Source organism: Patagioenas fasciata, chromosome 17 (assembly GCF_037038585.1).
Source record: "Patagioenas fasciata isolate bPatFas1 chromosome 17, bPatFas1.hap1, whole genome shotgun sequence".
Lineage (NCBI taxonomy): Eukaryota > Metazoa > Chordata > Aves > Columbiformes > Columbidae > Patagioenas > Patagioenas fasciata.
The window spans coordinates 12,043,062-12,067,184 of NC_092536.1; the positions used below are offsets into that span (position 1 = coordinate 12,043,062).

Genomic DNA, 24,123 nt, shown 5'->3' on the forward strand with positions numbered 1-24,123 from the left:
GTGGGACACTAAAACTAGATACAAAAATAGAAATTCAAGAGCTTCAACTAAATCAACACTCCGTTGCTTAAGGATATTGCTGCTAAAGCCAACAGCTCTCTATTTGTCAGCAGTTCTCTTTCCTCAACCTTCTTCGGTACTGTCTTCTTGACAGGAAAGCTCTAATATCTCCTAGTATTTTTTGGTTGAAATGTTACTCTGTTCTCTGGCATCTCCATCTCCCTCTACTCTGCCCTGGGGAGACCACAGCTGGAATATTGTGTCCAGTTGTGGCCCCTCAGTTCCAGAAGGACAGGGAACTGCTGGAGAGAGTCCAGCGCAGCCACCGAGATGCTGAAGGGAGTGGAGCATCTCCCGTGTGAGGAAAGGCTGAGGGAGCTGGGGCTCTGGAGCTGGAGAAGAGGAGACTGAGGGGGGACTCATTCCTGGGGATCAATATGGAATGGGGGAGTGTCAGGATGGTGGAGCCAGGCTCTTCTCGGTGACAACCAGTGGCAGGACAAGGGGTAATGGGTACAAACTGGAACACAGGAGGTTTCACTTAAATATGAGAAGAAACTTGTTCCTGGTGAGGGTGTCAGAGCCTGGCCCAGGCTGCCCAGGGAGGTTGTGGAGTCTCCTTCTCTGCAGACATTCAAACCCGCCTGGACACCTTCCTGTGGAACCTCAGCTGGGTGTTCCTGCTCCATGGGGGGATTGCACTGGATGAGCTTTCCAGGTCCCTTCCACCCCTCACATTCTGGGATCCTGTGTTGTCAGGAAAAGCCCCTCTCCCCATCATGTACTGGACAGTCATTTAAAGGATGCTTTCTGCAAGTGACGTTTCCCAAATGCTTTTTAGAGAATGTGAAAAGCCGTAAAAATGGTTTCTGCCAAATCTCGTGGGACTGGGTCGGTTTAGCCATCAGCCTTCCAAAGGCGCTGGCAGCTGCTCAAAAGTCACTTGTCAAGCGCAACAAACTAACCCATTTGGCTCAAAAGCAGAAAAAGAATACACAGAGAAGTGCCATCACAATCAGTTAAATAATAAAAACACAGCAAACCATTTGGAAATTTTCCAAGACCTTCTTTCATTTTGCAAATAGTTTTGCAAACCTTGAGAAAAGTTCAAAGATAAAGGTTTTGTCACCTGGTTTGCTGCAACAAATGGGGCAATGCTAAAGCTCGGCTTTAGTGAACTTCAGGCATCAAAACTTCACGTGTCACTTATGTTGAAGTAATGGCTACATAAATAAATCTGGAACAACTGGTGAGGGAAGAATTGCACAGACACTTAACTCAGACCCCCTTGTTCCCTCCTTATCTAGAATCTCGGTGGTAGATTGCAGAATTTTAGAAAGAAAGAAGGAAAGGAATTGAATTTCCTCTGCAGCCAAACTAAATCATGTAAAAAGCCTCTAACAAAAAGTTCTAAGCTTTTCCCAGTGAACCTGAATTGACAAGTTCACCTGTATTTCTCATTCCTTTTGATTTTCCTCTTTCTCTCAACACACAGAAAAGATAGCACACACTCTTCAGACAGTCTAATATTTTTTTAATCAAAAGGAAATTAAAGAAGAGGCAATGATGTACATTCCTTCTGGGGAAAGTAGAAGCCTCATTCCTATCCTGTCTTAAAATAGCCTGATTGAACTACAATATTTGCATTACAATTCTGGGTCAGCTGCACCGTGGGATTACGCGTGCAGATCAGAGGCTTGTTTAGTTTTTATTTTCAGCCGTGTAGATTTTTCACATTATATCCATTCTGCTGCACATTCCTCCTGATGTTATACATCGACGCAGTTTGGAACAATTGGAGAGATTTACTCCCTGGATATTTGGAGGAGGAAACAAGGCCTACGGCAGTTTTATTCATTGGAAGTGGAAATCTTTGCTGCAGAGGATCAGGTGTCAAAGTAGACAAAAGAGTCTTTGATTCTTTTCAAACACTGATTCAGATTCTGATATCCTCTACTTCTGTATCGAATCGTGGCATTCTCCACTACAGGACTCTGGATTTTACCTGCAGTATATAAAATAAGAACTAAGCAATGCGTATGAAGTGTCATCTGGGAAAATGCCTTCCCTGTCAACTACAGCTGAACAAATGTCTCCTGCAGCTCAGCAGAAGTTTCCAATTAATTCCACTTTCTTCACATATTGTATGTCAAATTCTTCAATGTATTTTTATCAGAATAATTTGCAAATTTATTAGCTGGATAATTCTTCCATCTGCTGACAGGCCTTGGTGGACAGTTCATATATACAGTTGGGGCTGGGTTAGTTATTAGATAGATCAGGTGCTGTTGCATTTCTCTTTTGGCAGCGGTGACCCATATGCAAAGACCCATATGCATAGAGCTGCATTTCACACTCACCTCACTTGAGCAGTTTGTGTGTAAGAAGCCGAGCACTTGTTGATCACAAAGGGGATTTTTAAGTACTAATTAAAGCTATTTAAAAACATTTGTGAAAGGCGCTGCAAGAATATGAAATATTATCTGCCTTGTACTGAAATAGTGAACAAATCCATGCAATCACAAAAATTAGCCTCTGAAGAGACTATCTGGTTCCTAATCCTGATCAGTGCAGCAATTAGTGTATTCTAAGAATGTTATTCAGTCTTAGTCATTGACTGTACTACTATTTCTTAGAAATGTGCTCCTCTGTATGGTGACTCATGGTCAAGAACAAATTTCACCATCTCATTTCACCTTGAGAAATAACGCTCCTTCATATCATCTTTAATAGTTTTTCCCCAGAGTTTTTCTTTCGGGTTTTATGCTGCATGTTCCAGGTTTTATTTTGCAACCCAACAGCGCTTGTGACTTTCTGAAACATTTTAGATTATCAGACCATTTCTCTCTTGCATTTCTCTTCCAAGCGGTACATAAAACACTCTTTCAATTTCTTTCATGAATCAAATCTCCAGATATTCATCCTCTGAGTTGATGCTGATATGAATTTCCCCTAGTTTGTAAAAATCTTTCTTATACTAGAACTTGTACATAAACTACAACGCAAACATTTTAGGGAGGAAATCACTGGGTATGATCTGACTAGTGCAAACGAAAAAGAATACAATCTTTTTCCAGAAGAAGTCAACGTTCTTGACTCTGTACCACTGAAAAATGGGTTTTATTTTTATCACATACTTTATCCTTTCCATATTGCTATAATTTCAAACTGAACCTGCTGGTGTACTCATTTTCCTGTTTTGAGAAGTGGTCTAGTGGAAGGCGTCCCTGCCCGTGGCAGGGGTCTGGAACCAGATGACGTTGAAGGCCCTTCCAACCCAAACCATTCTATGATTCCATCGTTACCAATATACTGATACACAGGAACCTCGCTCACTCATTTCTATACTAGTGTGATGTGTCACGCAAGAAAAGAGGCCACTACTCCAGTTTCACGTCCGTAGAAGACATTCGATTTTCTACAACACGAAATTCTGATTAAGAAGCCAGAACATGACTTACATTCAAACGTGACATACACCAAATTGATTAAAAGCTGGCTGTAGGCCTTGAAACGAGAGCTCCGATTTTCATCATTTACTACATCTAAATATGTCACAAAACGAATTAAGGCCTTAATACAAACTTGGCTCATTTTCCTTACCTGTCACTTACGTCTGCTCTGAACTCCAGTGTTCTCCCTTTCTTCCCCTGCTTGCCTTGAGTCTTTGCGTTGAGTGTCTTCTGGATATATAATATATATACTACAAGAACAAAAAAGATCAGTTTGGGTTTTTTTTAGAGCTATCTACATATGTACACAAAACAACTCTCTTTTCCACTTCCCTTTCCCTCTGGTTCTCTCCCACTCGCACATGCAGCTGAGACCCGAGATGGAAAAGTCACAGTTACGTCCTCAGCAGAAAACAGTAACAGCATTTCATGTATATTAATGAAGATGCGTTAAACATCTTTCACTGTGACTGAGCAAAACAGTGTTTGCAACCTGTAAGTTACTGAGAGGAGGAGAGAAAGAGAGAGAGAAAGAATAATATTATAGACATAAACACTGCAACCATCTGAACAAGCCAAGGGCAACACACAGATTTTTCACTTCCTTCACGCAAGCATCTGGAATGGGGAGAACATATCACAAGTCTCATCAGGTTCTACATGCTGACTATGAATATGATACTCTTGAGTACCTTTTTATGGTTTAATTTTGTTTAATGTTATTGTTGCTAATACCCACTTGGAAGCGTGGAATTATAATGGTTTTTGTTACTCCTGTGCTATTTTTCTGTTTGGCAGACTGATTATTTAGTCTTCACTTCTAATGGGACTAGAAAGGAATATGATGTGTATATTTTTGTGTACAAGCTTTTTCCTTGGTACCCCATTTCTGCATCGCCCAAGGTGGTTCAGCAGTTCACTTTCACTCCCTCTGCTGGCTCTCAGGCATCGGAGCACAAGGTATTATTTTGTTTAGGTCCTACAAAAATGACACGTGTTTACTATTATTTTTATACACAAATAATGGTAGCATTTAAAGGAAATTCCTGACACATTAAACCAGTTCTGGATACAGTGTGTTTATGCATTTTGCAAGTTCACTGGATGTTTTAGTCTCCCTGGGCCACCCAGATCACTCCTCAGGGGTTCTACCCAGCTGTGCAGACAAAGTCCAGCAACCCAACTGAGTCAACACCTGAATGGATTTGTTGCCAGTCTCCAATTTGAAGTCATAGTGAGAATCTTACACCAGACTTTTGCAAGAAAAAGAGTATGTTTGACATGGCTACTGCCAAGACTATGAAGATCCTGTAGAGAAAATCAGCACCAGTTACAATATTAAAGAGATAAATATGAAAGATGGCTGACGAGCAAACCAACAGTGTGCAGAAGGAGGAGACCAGTTAATCCCCTGAATAGCAAGGGGAGCTCAAATTGAAAGATTCTGTCATGCAGGCCTACAAAAAAATGCTGCCAACAGCAAATATGATTCCTGGTGATAATAGAGGCCTCTTATCCCATTATTCACAGCTCTTTCTTCTGTAATAATTGTGGAATTAGTGCATATAAACCCAAGGACACTCAACCATTTTGCAGCATTATGCAAGAGCAACCTCACTATCTGCATCTAAAATACAAAGGTCTTTTTCAACCTTACAGCTGACCCTTCTGCTCTTCCATCATCACCACTGACACAGCAGACAAGTTGAACTATCTTAACCGTACCTCCCTAACTCAGCAATAATTGCTGACAAGTATCTCTCTGCTTTTAAAACAAGCTGAACGCTGGGATTTCTGCAAAATCATATGTGGAGTGGGCAAAGGATCCTGTACTCACCCTGAATCTGTCTGAGAAGAGCCTAGTTTTATTTTTGCTGTTCTTCATGATCCTCCAATTCCTCTCAGGCTGCCTGCGTAGGACTCTGGGAATGTGCCGACGTGACGATGCACTGATCTTCCATGTCACAGTACGTCACCTTGTATTGAAACCTTCCAGAAACTGTGAAGACATCGACAGCCCTCAGAGTTTGTCAGGTCAGTAGCCAAAATAAGAGAATTTAGACCAAGAGATCGGAGCACCAACCTGTTACAATGTTCTCTCAGTATCTATGGCAAACTGTACAGACAATGTGGTGGATAAAAGGGAAGAGAAAGCTCAAAATGAATCAATTAACACCTTCTCATCGTTTAAAACTCACATCTGTTCCTCCTAGGTGGTCTGTTTCCAAATGGCAGTACGCAGAGTCGGTGCAAGCAAAAATTGTTATGTCACATTGAAAGAGCCAGCGACAGCATCAACAACAGAAAAGCTTCCAGAAGCTGCAGAACCCGAATGCTGTAACACGGTGTCTAGAGGCAAAGGTGGTGATAATGACAAATAGACCTAATGCCTTGTGTTCGGAGCAGAGCAAAACCCAGGCCTGACACATGTACATCTTTAAGGACTGCACGAAGCATTATTGAATGATTGCAGAGAGATAGAAAATTTAAAATAAATTATTTTAAGAAGCATTTTATTTTTTTTTTCAGCTCATTAACAGATACCACCAGAACTCGGTTTTTCCTCAGGATTTCTGAGGCGTTTCTGGGAAAGTCTGGAACATATTTTGGACGTGAAGAAAAACACAATTTGATTACAGGTTTCTCAATTATAATCTGAAAGACACCCATGTTCAGTGAACGTCTTCATACATCTGGGCATGTTCTGAAAATGGTCCTTATTGTTCATCCCTGGCTTGAGTGGCTGTAGAGGAGAGACACGCATGCAACAAGAGTGTGGTTTAGGAATGTCACTGACTTCCTCATGTTAACGTCACCTGGCAGGTCAGTGTCCACCAGCTGCAGTGGCTGCTGCTACAGGGTGACCTGCTATGGAAGTAACACAATCCCTGCAGAAATGCACAGCCTGGCTGAGAAAGTCATTAGAGACAGAGAACCACGACTACCAAAAACCCAGGAGCTTTTCCTTTAATGTATTAAATGAAGCCCCCTTGAGGCAAAAGAATTATTAAACTACCTCCCAGATGAACCAAACGTCACATGGGACCCTACAGGTATGTAAATAGGTAGAACAGGTCATATATTCTTCAGACCCTTGCGTCTATGACACTGACAAGCAAGCATTGGGAAATAAATTGTAGTTAAAAGGAAGCACAATTAATTGCACCCCTTATTTACATAGTAATTTTAGTTGACTGCAACTCGAACTACCTGGCGTATTCTGGCAATCTAACACATTTGCATGGACGGTGCTTCACTGAAGATTACTGCCACAGTCCCAAGTGTTGGCAGGAAGTTTGAGAAAGACTTGCTCAGCATTTACCTTGGCTTCTCAGGAACCATACAGAGCATGTGCCAATATGGGAACAGGCCAAATGTGTCATCTGAGCAGTTTAGAAACAGCCCTTTCTAGGTTTCAGACATTTCAAACTCACCGAGTCGTGCTTTGGACTCCAGGATGGAGCAAGAGCTCTCCATTTGGGTCTAAATGGACAGATACACAAGAATAAGAAAGATGCACAAGAATAAACTCTCCTGGCCATCTCTCACTCTGCCTATGGTAGAAATCAGGCAGAACAAATGATGCGCTGCCACCATAAACCCAGGACTTTTCCCAAGGGTATACCCAAGTCTAAAATCATTGAATCATAACCTGGAAGAGCCTTGTCATCCAGTCCTTTCACCTGCTCTGCAGCAAGATCCCCTTCCTCTTTCCATCAGCCTTTTACGTACTTGAAGACTAACATCAGGTCCCTTTTATAGTTGGATAAAGAATCATACTTCTGCTTTTGCTTCAAGAAAAGGACCAACACTATTTGCAGAGCCTCTCTCAAGTTATTAATCTCCACTAGCGATCCGTACCTTCTGCTTGTCTCAGCCCGGAGCACACTCTATCAGTTCAAGACCATGAAGATCTCCACAAATCTTGTCAAACCGAATCCCACGCAGGATTGCAGGAGGTCTTGCTGGGAAACTGGAAGGAACTGACACTTCTCAGGCCTGAGAAGCGAATTCACCATTATATTAATAATATAATATATTATTATATTAATACTTCACTGAGTTTGATTCCAGGGAATCAAAGCACTGCAGCTTTGATACCTGCTGTTTCAGCTGTTCTCAGTTGCCTGCCGAAGCGTAAGGCAGTTGGAAACTTTGTGGTGTCTGGGACACAGGTTTTATATTCTCCAGAACTCTGTAGTTTGCTGCAAATATATTGCACATGCATAAACTGACAGATCCTCTCTCCTCTTCGATGGAAAAGGTTATTTACCACAGTCCTTGTGAAGACTCAGGAGGCCACTCTCAGATCTATGGTACCGTATAAAGTCCACTGAGAAGATAAAACATGGACAGCTGAGAAACACCTTCTTAGTTCTGAGCTCCATTTATTCAGGCATTCCAGTCACTGTATATTGCAGCTTCATTCTAGCAGAACTAACTCCAATGAGGAAGAGATTTCAGTTAATAATTCTGCTTTTTCAATATTGCATTTGTGCTGAAAAGAAGTTAGAAATAGTTTTTTTCTGATGTAGGTATAAACCATAATTGGAACACTCAATAAAACCATAGGCCTCACAAATCAGAAATGAGAAACACGACTGCAGTGACTTACACGAGGTTTGGTCCATAATTTCAGCTGAAAAGACGCACAAATTTTTAAGGACCAAATCACAGTGTCTCAAAAAAAAGGTCCAAATCTGCATTTTCAGACTAGCTGCTCTGTCCTAGGACTTCAACAGTTTGAATCAGAACTCTTCATGTGAATTCTTCTAAACCTTAGAATTACTGAAATAGATAGCTAATTTTTTTAGACCCACACCAGAGTAACAAAGGGTTAATATTTAAAGGTTTAAGGGTTTAACCAAGTAATCAGTAGAACACTGGTATTCTCAACCTGAGAGAAAATTCAAGGCAGGGATTACCTCCTGCAATCTGCTCAAAATAAAATCAAACGGCAGTAATCTTGAGGAGATAAAACAAGCCTTGTTTCTCCGCAGCGATCCTGGAACAGCAGCGGAGTGTCGGAGCGCAGTGGAAGAGACTTCGGTACATTAGTGCTCCACCACCTCGGCTGCCAGCGCCAACCATTACTCACCCAAAGTGCTCTCCAGACGGGCCCTTCGGGGCCAGCGTACCCATTGCTTTCTGAAGGGGAGTTGGGAGGATTCTTCCCCTTTTTGTTGGCCAGTCCCCGGGGTTTCCAAACCTCATGTATTATGGATAGGATCTTAATGGAAGCTGGCTGTGTAAGCACTGCTTGCTGAGCCTCCCAGCTCAGGACAGCCACTGCTGCTCTGTGCTTTCTGCTTCTCTTTCCACCCCGTGTATGCCAATTAGACTCTAATTTGATTTGTTTTTATCTGTATGAACCGCATTAAAACCCAATTCTGCTTATTACCAACAGCTTTCTTTCTATGAAACTGCTTTGCCTCTAAGGCTTCTCCCAGACTCAGAGGCAAATCAACCCGCAATTACCTGACACGACACCAGCCCGTGCCACCCGGACTGTCCCCTGCTTGGTACTGAGGGACTGTCACCTCCTTGCCACTTAGCACGTTGTGCATCTTTGCCCTGCCTGATCAAAAATGACAATTCCTGCACATAAATGCCCTTGAATTACATCTCTGTACTGTAACACAACACCAGAATATTCTCCGTAGTGCTGGTCACACAGGCATTTGCTCTAACAGAGGTCTCTGCAAATGCACCAGTGATTTAACTTGAGACAGAAACTTGCTTATAAAATATTTGTCAGAATCAATAGGCAATTAATATCAAATAACCTCTTAATGAAGAGACTCCCAGATTATAATGGAGCTTTGTAGTTATGTCCTGAGCTTCTTTAGCTAAGAAATCCGGGATATTTTATGAAGGTTATGGAACCTCGCTGTTTTTACAGACACAGATGGATGTGAATGGGTTCGTTTCAAATCTTACAGAAAAGAAAGGGGAAAAAAGCAATATTTTTATTCTGGAAGAAAAACATTTTTCTGTTTTCTAAGAATCCTTGGAAAAGAAAAGAAATAGCTTCAAGAGGGTGCACCAAAAGCTCTCTTTTTCACATCTTTTCCTACTGATGATTATAGTTGTCAAAACCAGAAAACTGTTTGTTCGGAAAATTATGTCAGTGTAGCCTGATAATAGACAACAAAATTGTCTCCCCTCCACGACCAGAGGATGCACTCCCTTCTCCTTGCTGGTTAGCCATCCCTGTTCGTTACTACAAGTGGATACGAAAAAAACATTTCTATTAAAAGGCAGCACAATTTACAAACAATTGGAAACAGAAGGTACTTATGATTTGGAGGAAACTCAACAGTGACAGAACCATCTTTGAAATCAGGCAGCTTGAGTAACACTTGAACTCTAGTCCACTGGTGCTGGGGCTGTTTCAGAGACGAGGACTGACGCTGACACGAACATTTCTCTCCCCAAAGGGGCTCTGGTGGGAACAGGCTGATTCCCTATTGACGCTGGAGGAACCAGGGGCTTCAGACAATGAGCTCAGATGGAAGTGGATTTGTTGACTTATTACCTGCTGTAGTATTATTTGTAATATTCTTGGCACAGTAATGTACGCACAAAAAAGCAGAATGTGATGATTTCCTTCTCCTCACCTGAAGGTTTCTACATGGAGGGATTTCCCTTTTAATCACCCCCATATAGGGCCAGCAGCAGAAACATTTGAGGCTGTTACACAGAAATGATATCCAGCCTTTCCTGAGCTGCTCCGGTTCTACTGCCTGGAACCCATCCACAAAGAAGGAACAGAGTCGGACCAGAATGACTAGGAAGCCACAACAGGGATATAGAAAGCAATTAAAACTTCTTTTTACACTTAGAAATAGCGAACTCTTTGGAACAAGAACACATCTGGCTATTTTAAGAATTGTAACAGACCTTTGCTGAGCGATACAAATGAGCAGCATTTATATATAAAACAGCTCACAATAAATATGGTATTTTATAAAGTACACATATAAAATGGTAGCACAATGAACTGTAAAAACAGACAATAAATCATCTTTTTCATTCAACCCTGGCCACTTCACCTGTGTTCTGTACAATCTCCAGGGATTTACCCTATTCCAGACTCTCATCTGAAAAACAGTTGCTACTTAAAATATAGAATGGGAAAAACTGCCAGAAGACTGTTTCCCTTTCCTTTCTCTTTCTCTAGTTACACAGGTTCAAAGTGCAAGATGGATAGTAGTCGCTCTTGTATTAACGTTAAGTTTTAAAGGTCTATTGCTTTAACCCTCAGGGGCTGAATATGGATCCTGTAAATCAGCTGGCCCGGTGGTGACAAGTCCATGGAAAGGCATAATTCCTGAGAAAGGAGAAAAAAAGCGATCCCAGAGCACTTCCTTTCAGCCAGTGGTTCTAGCGAAACAAAACTTCCTGTTCCCATCACGACTGAGAATCTCAGCTCTGCTGCTCTTTCCACCGACGAACAACGAAACTCGGTTTTAAGTGTGGCTGCAGCCTCTGGGCATTGGCAAAGTTCAGCTGAGTTCAGAAGAGGGTAGGTAGGGTATTTACTTTGGGGAAATCCTGAATAAAAATAACACGCTTGTGTGCTCTGTAGCACACGTACAGGGAGCTCAGCACATCTGGGATGGGCAAGATCTTCTCTGTTGCTTGTGGCAGTACCTGCTGTCCTGACCAGGTTGCTGGGCTGCTCAAAATCCGGGTGAATGGATAAAATCCTCAAATACCATCCAAATAACACACTTTTGGAGGGGAAAAAAAAAGTCATAGCTAAGATGATACACATACATAGTTGTCTTAAGATAGAGAGATAACACTCTACTTACTCTTTAGCTTAGGCAAGGCCAAATACAGGAGTCCGGTTTTCCTTAGAGTAACAGAATTTTTCTTTCTTATTTCCCTTCGCTGGCCACCACTGTTTCTTCCCTAAAGCTTTCAGCACTTCAAGACCTTATATCCTCAAGGATATGTATGACATAGACTTACTGCTGTAATAATATAACGTAGACATCATATATATAATATGACATAGACTTACTGCTGTAATAACTCCCCTGGTGAATGTTTTTACGTTGAATAAGCACATCCATATGGTAAGATACGCCGGGACCGCTAAAGCACTGGAATCGCACCTCTATGGGGAGGTAGGTCAGTAGAAATTTCTGTATGGACGAGGCTGGGAAGATCAGATCCATCACCCAGCCTAACAAAAGTACAGGTAAGTCACTCTTCTCTCTAGATCTGGCAGCAAAAGGAGGCTTTCTGGGTTCAGTTCTTCAAAAAAATGTTAAGGAGCATAATGTCCTCCTGGGCTACACCCATGATCACCAACAACACAGAGTCAAGTGATTTCTAATGAACTCTAGCTACTGGTTCTCAGGTCTGATGAATTTTGAGATGGCATCCTTATGATCAAACACAAAGGCACTTTTGAAAGCATGTAAACAAAGATACTTTTTAGCACTTCTGTGCATTATTATTCCCTGGCATCGTGAGTGGGTGACACTGGAACGAAGAGGTTGACAGAAGAAAAGAGCTGGATAGCAGAGTTTGCAATGATTCAGGAAGTTCCGTGGGCACACAAGGCAAACAGTAATGTCAAGCAGATGGCGAAAAACAGGAACCAAAGCAGAAAGAAGAAAAAAAAGTTGCTTGAGCAACGCACACACATTTACAAGGTCTCATTGGTGAACCGGGACAATGAGTCTTTTGTCCAAGGGAAATAAATTATACAACATAAAGCCATATCACTCTGCACGCAAAGCTGCATTAAATGAATTGACTGATTAATAAATCAGATGTCAAGAGCTACTAAATACTGTCCAGGAACTTACTGCTGTATGCTTCATATGTGTGCACATAAATGCCACACTATTGTTTAAGTGGTCAGAATTGTATCTTATCATGGGTGAACATCATAAGCCCTTTACAGCAAAAAGCCAGCGCAGAGCCCTTTCTTAGCCTAAACGTTAAGAGTCTTTGCTTTTGGAACAGGACAGTTCAAATTCTATCTCCAGTTAACCACAAAGCCCAAAGTGACTATAAAATGCAGTAGTGACATCTGTACAGTTTCAGAGGCCGCAGATTGTTTCCATATTCTAATTACTACATCTCCTTACAATGAAGAAAAACCACTTCTTTTTTTGAGCCACAGATGTGAAAGGAAGATCTTGTGGTTCAAGTAAAGGATTCACAGAATCTTGAGGCCTAGATGTTTTTTCTCCTTCCAACTCTATTGCAGCCTTCCAGTGCAATAACACTCACTTTCTTCCACTGAGTTTTGGAAGACTTAACAAATCTGTGTTGATAAAGCATTTTGAGGTCTTAATTTAAATGCCTCATACTGTCACAAAATACATAAAATACCCTAGCAGCAGAAATTTTATTATCACAGATTAGAACGTTTGAAAAGAGGAGATACTAAATTTATTCTGTATGGCTGATTTTTTGTGTTAACTTTATCTTTAGAACACTAGACAATTAGGGGATACTGTACAGTATTTGCATTTCCAAAAATGTAATCTGTCATTAAATCATGGTTACGTGAAAGATGTCTGTACAAAATAACATTCAACTCATGCACTTCTGCTTGTTTTCCAGCCTAAGTGCGCTCGTTTCACCAGGATAGAGTTAATTTTCCCAGGCAGCTGGGAGGGGACACAGCCAGGACAGCTGACCCCAGTGGCCAAGGGGATACTCCGCACCTTCATGCTCCCTATAGAACTGGAGAGCTGGCGAGGACAGGAACTCCCTGATGCCCAGGTCTTTGTTTTCTTGGACCAGTGGTGCAGTGCAATCATGTTTGAGCAAAGCATGGTCCAGGTCTCTGATGTTCTGGGACCAGCTGTATGGGACCGATGCTTGCGATTGTCTTCTGGGTGAGTGAGCGACTGCATTGTGCATCCCTTGCTCTGTACGTTCCTTAACTGCTATTATTGCTGTTGTTACCTCTCTTTGCTGCTCTGTTAAACTGTTTTTATCCCAACTCACCAATTTTACCTTTTGTGTCTCGATTCTCCTCCCCATTCCACCAAGGGCAGTGCTAGGGAGGGGTGAGCAGGCGACACATGGTCCTAGTTGCTGGCTGGGGCTAAACCATGACACTAAAGCCTCCAAGAAGCATTGAAATTACAAACACTGGCTCAGCCAGGAAATAAATGCCACCCACACCCAATCACCCACACCATGATGGGGTTTCAACCCAGTGACATGTACTAATGTATTTAAATTTACACTCAGCAAGAAACTGGGTGCCTGATATTGACAGGAAACTGTGAATCTTCCCCAACATTTATAGACTGTGGCATCTTCTTTGGAAACACAGAGTTTCATGTGAACACTTAAGCAACAGCTGGCATGATAAGGCATGCATACTTGTGTCCAAAAATATGCACTGTGGGTGCGGTACGAAGAACAAGGTCAGGAGACATGTGCCTTCAAGCCTAGGTGCTAGCTGGGAAGTCCTCTCATGGTGCAGGAGAACTTACCCGGTGAGACCCAGTGCGGCAGCACTCTTTTAAAAGGGTTTTCCACACCACACGACTTTTGAAGTCACTGACGGACTGCCAAAGAAGTTAATGAGATTTACTTACATAGAATTTTTTAAAGCCACAATATCAGTGGGTTTGAACCTCCCACTGAACCTCTGGAGGCAGAATATCTAAAAATGCTACGAAAAAACCCTCTTGTGATTTTTGGTGAAACGTAAGCAAATTAATTCAGAGGACGCTCCATACGCACTCCTTTTCAACCTGTCCCACATAACAAAGGAGCTCTGCAGACCTGCCACAGCTCCTGCGACCCACCAGTTGGAAATGTGGGTATTTTCCTGTTCCAAAAATTCAGACTCATTGGTGGGGGATCTCCAAAGCGTGAGTCACCCTCACTGAGCTGCCACTTTTGGCCAAAGTAACTCGTCTAACTTGTTTTTGACGGCAACAGATGCAAAATCAGAACTCTGGGGTTTCGGTCTCTGTTCAAGCTACAGTTATCCATTCTCTCTCTCTAATTGAGCTTGCATTGATGTTTTGCAATACGCGGTTAACTGCAAAGCGAATGATATTACGGTGGTGACACCAGATCTTTGCAATCGAACTCTCCAGTATAAACAAAAAAGCAGAAATTAATCCCCTGTCTCCTGAGCATTAGTTGTTCCTGAAAAGAGCAAATGCAAAATTGCTTTGCTTATGGTCAAAAATGAATACTGCGAGGAAGTGACCGGAGGGCATTTTAGATTTCATGTTAAAGAAACAAAGCACAAATTGACTTTTTATAAAGGTCAAGTGAAAAATCGGATATCTGAAGGCTGCAGAGAATTTCTGCTCTGTGTTCAGTTCTGTTTACATTAAAACAAAAAAAGGAGAAAAATATTGTCATGTCCAGTTTAACAGATGATCTGGCTTGGGACAAAGAAAAAAGTGACCGTGTTTGCAAGAATGTCTGGAATTGCAAATAACCCTGGTTATAGTAATGTTCCTCAATGTTGCTCTTCCACAAACCATTACAACAGTAACAAAACCTATCCAGTTTGGTTCATACATAACCTGAAGGTTCCAGCATTTGCCATGGGTTTGTGAATTATGTTCTGAAATGGGTATTTAAGATAAATAATTTGTCTTCTAGGATAAAAACACATAATATAACACATAATATCCATACTGAAAATTGTATTTTACATCTCTTTCACATGGACTAAACTATGCCCAATGTGAACTGACCCAACAGCTTTGCGGGAATTAAAATAAATCAAAAATCCTGCGTCTGATGTTTGAACCTGAACCAGTTTTAATCGTTATGCACCGGGTGACTTTCATCCTACGGTGTGCTTTGTTCACGCCACCGCCAGATTCATTGCTGTCTCAAACACTGGTTCACCTCCTACATGTGAGACGAACACGAAAGCCAAGGACACCACAGCCTGTGGAAAGGGAAGCGAGAGGGCAGCCCTGGGGAAAGGGCAGCAGCACTGACGGGAACAACAAAAATCTGCATGATCAGAAACACGCAGACTGAACGGCTTTTGCTGCTTCTTCCCCTCCAGCCTCGCAGTCCTTTTCTGCCACAGACACTGCAAATTCCGTGTGTTCGCTGGGGAAGGAGGTTACTCCCTTGTCAGGGATCACAAGCATATTTCACACAGGGCTGAACAAGCTCTTCAGAATAGAAGCCGCTGCCCCCAAATGTTCATCTCTCTCCATCTGTACACAAGCCCTTCCTTCCAGCCCCCTTTAAATTTTCTGGTCAGGGAGATCGGGGTTGTTGGGTCTTTAATCTCCTCCTCACAGTTTCACATACAAACCTTGGCTTCAATATTTGGATCCATTTCCTGCTTCTTTTTATTTTTTTAAATACTCTTTTGAAGCCAAGTTGCTGAGTGAATCGTAAAGGGAGAGAATTCCAAGAGCGTTAGCTTCTCTGCTGTTCCCAGGGCAGGTCTGGGCCAAAATAAACCCCCGCTGTGCCAGCAGCAGTTACTTACAGTCAAAGCCCACAGCAGCTTCCCAGCCCGAGCCATCTCCCGTTTCCCTTCGCAGATAAAGCCTCCTCGGGGATTTCTCACTCCGTCTCCAACCGCACCAGCTCCTTGAGTCACAAAATAAAACAAGCAAATGGTGAGAAGGTAAATATTCTGTCCTGGATCCAGAAAGTCTCTGCCCAGAACATCTCCTGCTTCACTACAAGGCTTTTCCATTCCCACCCTCATTTGTACTGCTCAAGAAAGGGTTTGTTCCCGCTTCCATAAACTAATGGTGCCTTCCCCTCCACCACTTCTGTTCACAGGGAGAACTTGGAAGCCTAAATCAAATTCCTGCTAAAGAATTCAAGGAACATATGGCCACCGCTTCACCGATCCCGGGATTTCGGTCAGACAGGACTGAAATTTGCCATGGGGGCAGAGAAGTGTCGGGAGGGGACATGTCACCAGCATCAGTCACTACACAAAAAGGGTGGAATCATTTTTACCTCCCGGAAAGAGGCTTAATCTTAAAGCTAAAGCCACGGTAATAAACCCATTTCAATGGCTATTTGATCAAATTAAAAATTAGTCCAACTTTAAAGATTTTTTTATATCATTCTCGCAAAAATTTCACAATAATTTTAAGAATTTTCACCGTGTTTACTCCATTCTTCTAACTAATTTAGGTGAATTTGCACCAGTTGTGTTCCCATTCATTTTACATAAGCACTTAAACCACAAATTCTGGTGCCTATCGTGTTTGCAGGCTAAATTTCGAACATTTATGGGCAAAAGCCTGTAGGGGAAACATTTGAGCATTTGATCAAACAGCAAAGACAAACAATACCATGACAATTACAGTTTGTGTGATTGTAAAACATGGCATAAAACTGTCCATGAGCAAGTCGGAGAGATTCAAAATTTCACATATTTTGGGGAAAAAAATAAAAAGAAAATAAAACCCCACCTCTGCTCATTCATACTGCATAGACAACAAGTAAAACAAAAGAAAGTGGGTATATTAAAGGGGCAAATTATTCCCATAGCTGCCTCATCATCTTCAGTGAAGAGGGTGGGAAAGCCCCACACTGATTTGCATTAGGTACGCTTGGAAAAATTCAGAAAAATAGCACTGACCAACCTATTCAGAAACACCATTTCCCCAGCTTTTTTTCAACGTCTTCACACTGTGTGACCAGTAATGCTCTAGACCCCTGTTTCCCCCCCTTATTAAAGAACCATCATTCAGATCACTTTGAATCTGAAATAGCATCACGGTCAGCCACAGGTTTTTACAACACTAAGGCGTCAGCATTCTCTTCAGCATGACCATAAAAACCTGATAGTGGTTTTGATCATCCCATTGTGAACTAAAGCGTCCAAGCCTGAAGAAGGCAGCGAAGCTGGAATCCTCCTTCTCTCAAACACACACACTTTGTTGTAATTGGTTCTGCTCTAATCACAGCTCCTCCTTCATGCTTTCTTCTTCTCTGTATTTATTTCTTAGCATGCCCAGCTCCAAATACCAGTCACTGCAGCAAGTCCTACAGTTCGCAAGGGCAGTAACAGTAGAAGGGACTTTTTAATTCAATAAAATTCGTAGCAAATCACAGAAATTAGTCTTTTTCATCTGTTTGTTTGTTTGTTTTTCTCATGGTTGCAGTCCCCTTTTTTCTATTACCTCCTCTTCTCTATCTGTGTGACCCTGGCTTTTCATTTTCCTCATTTATGTCCCAGCTCTCTCTCCCTCCATCTCACAGCGGTGCTGGAACACACAGTAGGAATATGATGGATGATCACCTGTCACAGCTTGTTTATTATAATTCAGACAATCAATTACACATCCCTAATGCTGGTTGTCCTGCTGAAAATTTACATGCTCGGCACAGACCAATGTGAAAATGGAATCTCATTTGCCAATGTCTTTCCGTGGGTACAGCATGATGATTACAGCCGGGTTGTTTCAACAGTTGTGTATGTCTGACGGTGTCATCACTTACTGCTTGCCACAGGTCACATTGCTCCGAGGCATTATTTATTGTGTTACGCAGGCGAAGGCTTTCAGAGGACAAAGATGTTGCTAAAGCCACAATGCTCAAGGCAGGAGGGTAAAGCAGATCACAGAGCAGGTTCCAGCACCCACCACCTCTATTGTTTCCACTGGTGTGAATCCTCGTACCCTCTCTACCTGCTTTTTATTTATGGACAACTGCCTTGTCTTAAAGGGCCCTGGCACTGACAGGTGGGGGGAAATGCTGTTCATGCAGTAAAATAATCCCAGGACAGGTAGTGTGTATTAAAGAGTGAGTGTCGGGAGGATGGACCCAGGCTCTTCTCAGTGACAACCAGTGATAGGACAAGGGGCAATGGGTTCAAACTGGAACACAAGAGGTTCCACTTAAATGTGAGAAGAAACTTGTTCCCAGTGAGGGTGGCAGAGCCTGGCCCAGGCTGCCCAGGGAGGTTGTGGAGTCTCCTTCTCTGCAGACATTCAAACCCGCCTGGACACCTTCCTGTGGAACCTCAGCTGGGTGTTCCTGCTGCATGGGGGGATTGACCTGGATGAGCTTTCCAGGGCCCTTCAACCCCTCACATTCTGGGATTCTGTGATTCTGTGAGAAATGAGATCAAGGGGAAAGCAACGAGGGATTTAAGTATTCAGCTAAAATGCTAGGGAGCAGTAGGGAGCAGGAGGTGGGAGATCCTACAGAAAAAAGGAAGTAGAGCACGGACTGAGCGGCCCACCCTGGGCTTCTGATCAAATCCTGGATTTGAGCTGAAAGAGCCAGAACTTCAGGAAAAGCAGACTAAAATTTCATGTGTTAACTGCGCTTAGGAGCAGGTTTAAGAATGCACAAGTTTCTGGAAGTGTAGGTTTTAGAAATCCCGTATGCGGGATGCTTCAACAACATGCCCAGCAATGCACAGACATGTACATGCAAACATATATAAAATGTAAAGGAAGCTGCCTCTCCCTTAACAGGGGTGAAAGGCAAGGAAAGGAAAAGAAAGGACACCTTTCCCGACTAGGAGCCAAGTTTCTAACCTCTTCCTGTTAACTGGAGAGAACGACACAGGAACAGTCCCATTAAATACCTTGCTGGCTTAGGCCTCCCATTCTCTCACCCCGAACTCAGCTGCGCCCTTCGCCTTTCTGCTCAACCCAGACAGACTGGTTTGGGGCTTGGAGCCCAACCGCCTGTGCTCTAAAGCACCCGCAGACGAGTCATTCCTGGAATACTCAGCTGGTAAACAGCGAGTAAACTTACTACACTGATTTTCTAAATGCCAGCCTCAGTTGTGGAGATGAACTTCTTCAATATAGTAGTTAATTTGTCAGATTAAATACTCAATCAAAATTATTTTTAAATATAAATGATTAATCTAAAGATCTGTGAGCACAAAAACATCAGCATAATGCGCAGAAAAGCCGTGATGCTTATGATATATAAAATAAAAACCTGGATTAATCAACAGGTTTCTACTCCTTCAACAAACAGGACTTATCTTGAAGAGGCTGTTCAGAATAGTTACGGAGCCGGAGGACAAGGCAGTGAAATGGTGCAGCCCTGATGACACTTTTTAAGATCCTATGAGCCACCTATCAGGGCTTTCTCAGTCCAACGTGCACAGGAGGTCAGAGAAGAGGCCCTTTATTCTTCCTCACAAAATAAGGGCAAATGAAAGTATTTAGCTTTCAGATTGTATATGAGATGGCACCGTCTGTGACAGCAGAGGACAAACAGATGAATTGAGAAGACCCTCTGAAACCTTTGTTCTTAACGATACCAGTTGTGTAGCCATAGGATAAGGCTCAGCAAGTCTGTGTGTAGCAGATCATGCTGGTTATTTATTTAGACATTCAAATGTGCAGCAGCACTGTGAGAAGTAATACTGGTTACAAACCCCGCTGAGTCAACCCAAATTATGACAAAGCACTCACTCCCTCTGCACATATATATATAAATACACACGAGCATACACGCACATATGGATTGACTATGGTGGTTTGGATTTTAAATAACCGGTTTTTCAACAGAGGACTGGCACACTTAGTACTGAGGCTACATGTGCATCTAATTTCACAAATGATACAAGAGCACGTGAAAGGGCTCAAGTCCCCACGCAGCAAAAGGCTTCCTGTGCTCCTGCGAGTTCTGTGGGAGTTGGCCCAAAAAAAAGAGTCTGCTGAGGGGTAGGAAGGAAATGGAGCAATCAAGTGTGTAAAGAGTCACTGCTACCCACAGAGGCAAATGTTATTCTGAAGCTGGCTGAAGTGAATCATATTGAACCTCAACCTCTTTTTTTTTTAACCTGCAAACCCTGACGACGCCTGTGCCTGGTTCCGAGGCAAGACAAGGGAAGAGACCCACCAGCCGCAGCGCCTGCATGGGGACACACAACAGCCCTTCCGCGCCAGATTTGGAATTCTGTCTGTCCTGCCTGGAGCGGGAGGTACACCTGGACTCTACAACAGGCAGAACGCCTAAAGACAAATAGCTACGCAGGTCAGGGGAGGCTCCCAGGGGAAAAGAAGAGTTTTCTCACCCTTCTACATCACCTACAAACTCGGGCAGCTGCCACGAGACTCAATTCCAAACAGAGACGCTGCCAGAAAATCCAATCAATTAAAACTGTTACCCTGTGAAACAGTCAAATTCTCATGCTTACAAGGAAAGTTCCCTTCCTGCTGCCGCCAACAACCTCACTGCGACTGGAATTTTAGTGCATTTATTACAGCGGACTCAAATAACACCAGAAATTTAATTCCTCCTCAATTTAACTGGTATTTTGCTATTCATGCGAGTCCCACTGTGTTTTAGAAAACAAATTAATTTTTACATTTTTTTGTTACTTAAATGTAGCATAGTAGTACCGAAAAGTTCTCCATCAACTCAGTTTTTGCCTGTTAGACACTACACAATCACATGAAGAGGGACCACATTTATATCGCACAACTGTAGTCAAAACAGACATTGCAGACAAATGGCAGAAAACAGAGAGAGGCAGAGAGAGTTTACTTGTCCAAGGTCAAAAGCAGAGCTGGTAATACAATCTTTCTATTCTTATTCCATTACTCAAACCACTAGGCAAAAGTGTCTTCCCAGCCTCCTCTCTCACCAGTTCTTATCCATCCTCTAAGCCCGGCCCAGCTGCGCAGCTGTAAACATCCTCCAAATCACTAACACATGTGGAGAGGCCAATGCTGCCCCATGCAAAGGCTACGATGAACCTGTCTGGAAAAGGTGACTCAAGATACTTATGAGACGTCGCACATTGTCACAGGACTCAAGTATAAAAACGGCTCGGTTTGTTCTGTAAGGCTAATCCGGCGAGCACCGAATGCTCTCTGCTCCTTCTGAAAGAGGCTCTTGTTCCCTACAGCACCCCAGCCTTGGATCAGGTTCCTTTTACGCAATTCGGTACTTTGACAGACGTTAACAACTTACACACACAATGCATTTGCTCCTTTTTTGTGGGCGTGCTCCCCAGAGCAAATGATTCACGTCACTTGAATTGAAACACCTCTATCCACGCGAAGGAGCATCTCTCTCTCTTCCCGGGTTGCAGAAGCAGCCGAGGGGACCCACGGTTTTGCCCGCAGCGTTCCAAGTCTTGCTTGAGCGCTCTTCTTGACTGCCAAGGCAGGAGATTTGCTGAGTCAGGCGGCTCCCCCAGCTGCTCACCGGAAACACAGCTGTTATGCAAAAATAACCATGAAGGCAAGGACTTGCACTTTTGTAGAGAAAACAAAAAAGAAAAACACATTGACCTGCAAGCTCAACAACAGAGTGCTGCGGCTATTGGATTAGATGCAATCCTACTCCATGCACGTCTCTGATTCTGGGCCACAGGCTGTAGTGAGCACTGCCCTGCTCTTTTTAGGCTGTGTCTGGATGACAGGACAGGAGCCAGAGCCATCTCCTTTCCTGATTCTGTGGATCCAAACTGGGAAACCTGAGCTCACTGTTTAATTAGGAAAGGATGGGGGAGGGTGTCGGGCAGGTGGACAGCTAATAAGCACAACCCCACAGTGCAGCCCATGGCCTGTATCAGGTTATGGAACAATATCTAACCAGAGCTGAGCAAGCTGCTGTTTCCTTGTGCCCGTGTCCATGGCGTCCCCAGTTGTGCAGCGGCACCTGTTCCTCTGAATGTGGGCACAAGCTGTTCCCTCGGCGCTCCGGCACACACAAGTCACGACTCTCAGATTCAGCAGCTACTTGGATAATGCCCCAACTTCTTAAAGGGCTCCGGCTCCATCGCTGCTGGGTAAATCAGTATCGCCCCGTGCAGAAACAGCTCCAGCAAAAGCTGAAGTCCAAGGGAAGAAAGAGAAAATGGGGGAAGCTGAAGGCTCATGAGGACAAAAGGAATTGTCTTGTTTAGTTAATCTAAGAACTGCAAGGGTTTGCTCATCTTGAATGTGACCTGCAGTGAGGCATCCACAGTTTGGTTTCTACTTGACACCTACTAGATGCGCTAAACCCATGAAGGTTTTTAGTGCTAGATCTGCAAAGCCACCACCCGAGCCCTGGGCACAGCACTCGCTTTGCCTCCAAACTGGCCCATTAAAGGTCAGTCCTGACCAACTTTAATCTCATTTCACCTCTCCCCAGCCACTGCGTGAAGTGGGTTGCTCTTTCCCTCACCATAAGGCCAGGCTGCTACCCGGGGAATCACACTTTGCAGCCTCCGTACCTTAATTAATTAACAGATTAATTCAGAGAGGCCCAAACTGACAGACAAATAACAACTGTCCTGCGACAAGCCCCAGAAAGCATCACGTTAATGACCCCAGAAATCCAAGGGAAGAGGATAATTAAACATAGGCTGGGGAGGAGGGAGTAGACAGAGGGCAAAAGAAAGAGAAAAGTTACAGTGGTCAGATCCAAAAAAGGCAGATAGCAGATATCCATTTGCATAATAATTCCGTGAACAACAATGCGTGCCCAGAAATTCTATTTAAAGGCTGTAATATTAATTTAATGGCGAAAAAAATCTAATACAATTCCCACAGAATTTTTCAATTAAATTAATATGATGGGCTTTAATGGATATCTTAAGCAGAGAGTATGATTAACAGAAATACTGCATAAATTACACTTATATATTTTATTAAAACTGGCATATGGCCTTGCTGTGCAGAGGACCTTATTCTAAACTCTGGCATCCAGTTGTTATTGTAGTGAAGAGAATTTCCCTGCTCAGAGATGAACCATTTCCTTTTGGGATTTTTATGCTTCCCATAGTCTGGATCAGCAGCAATGTGATTCCAAAGAACCAGAAAGAACTGAAGACAGGGATTGTCTCGGGGTGTGGGGTTTTTTCCCCTGTTTGTACAGTATCTAGGGAAACTGGGTCTGGTCTCTGCATGGGAAGGAGGAATTTTGCTGGAAGCTCAAAGTATTGGTTGTTGCAGTAAACCCACTTTAGAAGCTGGGTACGTCATACATCAGATGAGCTTAACATAGTTGCAACCCTTGATCTAAGGTTTTTTTAGGCTATACCCACACAGCAAGCTCAATTTTATCAAAGATACCACACATACATTCCATACTTCCTCCCACATAATCCACACAGAGATGTATTCAACAAGCTTCACAAGTATTTGAATGAGAATCCTGTAATTAAAATAGATCCTGGTTTTATTCTCCGCTTAACTACTATACGAGCCTGTTGTCCCTTTGAGCAATTACTAGACACAAACTTCCTGCAGCAAAGGCTTCTCAGCTCATTCTCAATTCTGGAAAACCATGGGCCCAACTCTTCAATTTTCAGCAATAAGCACTTTCTGAAGAAAGTAGTAACTGATATGCTCTGAACATCAGGACCCCGATCCCTCCAATTAAGCCTTCAGAAATGCTGACATTCTGAATTAGCGCTACTTTTGAGTATTAGAGAGACAACGATCAGCTTTCTAATTTATACAACCAGTTCAATAAAATTTTACCAATTTCATAGCCATGAATCCTAATAAATATTTGTCAAAAGCACTTTAAGAAGGCTGGGCAGCGGGTGCTAGCGAATGCTAGGTGCTATTATTTTTCTTGTGAAAATCCTATCAGCAGCTCCATGCTGTGATAGCGGGAAGAACAGCTTCCAATGAAGAAAAATCGCTTGTCACTTGCTGCCTCAAGGTGCGAGATAGTTAAAGTTAAGCAGAAGCCATATTGCTGGGTTTTCTGTTTCTTTCATAAAACACAAATAAAGTACCCT

The 24,123-nt window shown here is 42.9% G+C and overlaps 1 long non-coding RNA gene across 1 annotated transcript; it reads right to left on the bottom strand.

The window, feature by feature from the left end:
* Window positions 1-1,610: 1,610 nt before the first annotated feature.
* LOC136109319 (uncharacterized) lies at window positions 1,611-21,720 on the bottom strand. The gene is made up of 5 exons (XR_010652474.2): window positions 21,354-21,720; window positions 15,925-16,028; window positions 5,290-5,451; window positions 3,604-3,703; window positions 1,611-2,005 (listed from the first exon to the last, which is right to left on the bottom strand). It is a non-coding gene; the product is annotated as an uncharacterized lncRNA (long non-coding RNA).
* Window positions 21,721-24,123: the final 2,403 nt, after the last annotated feature.